Below are 4,882 nucleotides of genomic sequence, written 5' to 3' on the forward strand. Positions count from 1 at the left end.
TGATTCTGCTCTGATGTGTTTTCCTGTCTCCTGCTTGCAGAAAAGCTTCCTGCCCTGTGCCGCGTCTTACTGCAGCCCCAGCCACCCCTCCAAACAGTGCCTCAAAATGCAGGAGAAGGAAAGGAGGCGAAAGTGGAGGAGAAGCAGCGTCCTGTCAGGTGAGTGGTTTGGGTCAATGGATATGGGCTGGGGGGTCTAAGGCAATGTAGTGAGGCTGAGGAAAATTCTGTGTTCTTGCAAGGCCTCTGAAGGAGGAGAGGTGTGTATTGGTCTTGCCCCACCATGGGAGCTCTACCCAGAGGCCAGAGAGTCTGTAGTGAGGCAGGATTAAACACTGAGGAGCTCTTTCTTTGCCTTAGCAGTGGCTAAAGCACTTGGCAGGACAGAGGCTAACAGTGTGTCTTGGAAGGTGTGCTTGTAAATGACCCTGATGCTATCCATGCGGCATGGAGAGGAAGCCTCAAAGTGGGCACCTGGAGCTTTCTTCTGGGCATGTGATGGACCCACAGGTGTTTTGGTGCTGGGGGATTGCTCTCTCCATTGATTCCGCCTCATCCAGGCAAATCTCGAGCTTCTGCTGTAGATCGACCTTCTGCTGCAGAAGCTGATGCCCAGTGTGTGAGCAAGGGCTGGTTTTCCAGCTCCTCCTGTGCTCATGCAAATCCTCATGTTGTGTATTTGCAGTGTGCTCCCGCGTATCCCCAGGGCCTGCACTCGGGTGGCAGCACGAGGTGGGAGAAGAACCATTGCCACCCGACCACCAGCTGCGAGGCCGGACAATGAAGGCCCTCAGGAGGCAGAAGAGGTAGGTGCTCCTGATGCATGAGGCACTTCTTGTGCCAGTCTGAATTACGCTAAAGGAATCAGCCGATGGGCAGTAGCTGTACAAGATCCCTCCAAGGTGTTCCTTTGAGCCCTCACTCTCTTTGCCAGCGGCTTGTTTTCAAAGACACCACTTGTCTTCTACTTTTTTAATGCATCTGTTACTTCTGCATGCTGAGAGAAGCTGAGTGGACTTGAAAGCAGAGCAGTAATCCTTTGGGAATTATCTTGCAGATCCAGACAACAGTTGAGAAGCTGCCTGAAGAACCACCTGTTCTTCAGAAAGTATTTGAATGTTACCTGGAAGATGGGGGTTTTTCCGTCACGTATTCCTTGTCCGGCATAATGCAGGAGGTGAAAACTGAGGCCCAGCAACAGGGGACTGAACCAAAAGGGTACGTATGTGCCAGCTCCAGGAAAAGCCTGGGACTGCTGAGTAGCAGAGGTCCTACAATGGTCAGACTCCCAAGCCCAGAGGCACTGGGTTGGACAGAGCACCCTGAGAAATCTCAAAACATGGGATGGATCTGCGTTGCACCCGGACACTAAGTGCCTCTTTCCAGCCCCAAGCAAATGCCAAGGGCTCTGCTGGAGAGTGCAAATGGGACCAGGGTGGAGGAGCTGGGGAAGGACAGAAGCAGGAGGGGTCTCAGAGTGAGAGTTGTCAGTGCTGCTGCATCCTCTTTTCATAATGAACAAGTCATGCTGGCCTAGGATGAGACTTCTCTTCCACAGCTCAGCACAGACTGCAGCTTTGGGACCTGCAAGTCCTGAAAAGCTGAGCGCAGAGGGGCCCCTCCAGGGTTTGCCTGCACCTTTTCCAACTGCTCCCCAAAGGTGAATCCCAGAGCCGGGATCACCCCCCATCAGGCTCAGCCACAGGCTGATGTGCTGCAAGGGGACCTTGTTTGGACACAGGGGCCTGAGGAGGGCCTGTGTCCCCGAGGGATGCCATCAGAAGCGCATCCAGGCACACATGTCCTGACCTAGTGTGTGGTATTTCTCTGCCCTTGTCTCTGTGCATCACGCAGCCTCTTCCTTTCTCCCTCCTTAGCCCTGGCAAGGCAGTCAAGAAGAAAAGGAAGATCATTCATGATGACCTCTCACAGCCAGTTTTAATCTCTTGAATTAAACTATATCCTCCAACTAGTGTGGACCATTTTTTGGGGTGGAGTTGTATGGGAATAACCAGGATCCCAAGAGCAGAAGTGAAATCTGACAAGCTGGAGAGTTGGGGCCAGGAGAGTCCATGGCAACAAACCCTGGCTGAGTGCTGAGGTGTCACCTCTGTGGTGATAAAGGTGACCTGGCAGTGTGTCCTGGCCCTGCTGGCATTGGCTGGCCTTGGCGGCCCTGACCTGCCTCCCCTGAGGCCTGCGCTCATCCCTGCCCATGGGCCCAGATGTCCCTTGGGCTCAGCGTGGGTCCCTCACCAGTGTGGGAGGGGGGCCAGTCTCCAGCCCCAGCCTGGGTGCTTTGCCTCTCCCTGGGTCCGGCCGGGGCTGGGGCTCTCTCCAGGGCTCCATGGGGCCTGCGGGGCCTGTGGGAGCACAGGGACGGAGCTGCGGCCCCCACGGGTCACACAGCCACTGCTGGCAGCGCCTGCCCCGGGCTGGCACTCGGCGCGGCCAGGCCCAGGGCTGGAGGCAGCTGCAGCCGGGCGTCCTGGAGGGGAGGCAGGAGGAGCTGCCCCAGGGCCTCAGGAACGGCAGCCTGGAGCCAGCGCCCAGGGCACTGAAACCCCACGAGCTTCCAAATGGCACCACGAGCTCCCACACTGGGACCGTGCAGAGCCCCCAGGGCCACCAAGGCGGCTGCTCCCGGCGCCGCTGCCAGGCCAGTTGCTCCTGGGTGAGCCCAGTGGAGACCCCTGCAATGGCTTCAAGTTGGGGGAGAGGACACGGGATTCGAGGGCCAGGGTGCTGGGTCTGTTCAGCTGAGAGAAGAGGCAGGAGGATCTCAGTGCTGCCTGTAGCTGCCTAAGAGGAGCGTGGGGAGAAGATGGAGCCAGAGCCTTCCCAGTGGTGCCCAGGAACAGGATGAGGGGCCTAAGGTTGGCTGGAACTGAAGGAAGGTCCCAGAGCCTTGGGGAATCCATCCCCAGAGAGCATGGGAGCTCAGCCCTGCCCAGCCCTGGGAAATCCCCTCTGTTGCCTCCACTTGCAGCAGGAGCTTGAGTGGAGACTCCCAGGAGCCCCTTCCCTCCACAGCAGCTCTGTGACTGTCTGGCGAATGAATGTCCCTCCAGGCCCCACTGGCTCCATTGGCATCGCCTGCTCTAGTCTAAATGTAGAGATTGGCCTGACACAAAGTGACATGGGGAGAAAAACCTTTTGAGGGTTTTATTTGAAGGAAGCAATGTCTTTTGCCAACTAGGGCTTGTGTGGGCACATGGGTGCTCTGGGACATGATGCAGCAGCATCTCTGTGCCCGCCAGGACACAGTGTCTGTCGCTCTGTGCCAGTTCCGCTCTCGAGGTCCTGCTGGGCTCTTTCACCTGCGCCCCTCCTCTCGCTGCCCCGTGATGCAGTGGCAGCAGAACGCTCTGCGCAGAGCCCGAAGCGCCGTCCTGAGCTGCAAGCACCATCGCCTGGGAGCTGCGACGTGCGGGAGGGCGGTGATGCCTGCAGTGGGAAGGAGAGCTGTGGGCAATGGGCTGCGCGTGTGCATGGCGAGCACCCGCCTGTCCCCAGCACCAAGGGCTTCCCAAGGGGCTGTGGCCTTTGCACAGGAGCCCCCGAGCGCTTCCTGCTGCCGACCTCAGTGCCTCTTGTTGTCCCAGACAGGCCCACTGTCCCCAGAAGGGCTCTCCGCTTGGGTATGTACCTGGCTCAACGTCTGGCCTGGGGCTGCAGGAGGACGATGACTTCTCCTCCTCTTGGGACTCCGAGGCCTCCTGCATGGGCAGAACAAGAACACGCACCCGTCGGCCTGTGTCAGTTTAATGGTTGGGTGTTTCATTTTCATGCTGTTATCCTACATGCAGATCTTTGCTGCTGTGCAGAGAATCCCCCCCGAGCAGGGCTGGCCCAAATCCTTTTCCAAGCGCTGCCCGCACCTGGCCGTGCTCTGCCTATTTTCTTAGCACTGGCCTGTTTGCCTGCATGAAGCTCCCCTGTCTCCTCCCCTGCTCTGGATCTGGTAGTGGCTCTTCTGTACCCGGTGGTGCCACCAACACTCAATCCTCCCATCTACTGTACAAGGAGCAAGGTGCTCTAGGAGGTAGAGGAGAATAATTTCACAGGTATTTTTCAGCCTTGGTAAAATTGTCATTGCTCTCTACAAATTACTCCTGCAGCATTCCATGCCAACACTGAGCATTGTTTCTTCACTTTATTTTATTTTATTTATTTTATTTTATTTTTTCACTTTATTTTTAGTAACAGTAGTAGTATTTTATATCCTGTTGCTACACAAATTGTTGGATATCTTCCACCTTAACTGAGACTTCTTTCTTGCACCTGGTAGCCACATTCCAGAAACCTCCTGGCCTGCTTACACCCAGTTGTTTGCCCTTACACTGAATGGCAGGGGGAATAAAGAGCCTTCCAACCTGTTCTGCCAGTAAGAACCAGGGCCTGTGGCACGTTGCCTGTGGTCCACAGGCCCTGGCACGTTGCTTAAAGAAGATGTCATCCACCCCACCAGCCTGACTGCGTGGTCTGTAGCTCCCATCATGATGCCACACTTCATCTGATGCTTCACCCACAAGCACCTACCCAAACCCTTGTCCATTCCATGGAAGCACTTCATATATCCAAGCTTCCCCTCCACACATAAGACACGAGTCCTCCTCCTCTTCCCTGACAGTCTCCCCTGAAGAGCTTTTACCCCAGCAACACAAGCCTCCAGTTGTGTGGGTGGTCCTAATGCATCTCAGTTACTCCAATGCTGTAGAGATCTTGTGACAGTTTATGTGGCTTATGCCAGTCTACAGGCAGTTGCATATATTTGGGCTGCAAAACATTAGGTGTGTCACAGAGAATGGATTTCTCACAGTGAAACCTGTTATCAAGAGCCAAAGACGCTGTATGCAATGGCCCCACTTGAGAGCAGATCT

Source organism: Tinamus guttatus, unplaced genomic scaffold, assembly GCF_059628265.1.
Source record: "Tinamus guttatus ecotype Peru unplaced genomic scaffold, ASM5962826v1 Tinamus_guttatus_pri_ptg000049l, whole genome shotgun sequence".
Lineage (NCBI taxonomy): Eukaryota > Metazoa > Chordata > Aves > Tinamiformes > Tinamidae > Tinamus > Tinamus guttatus.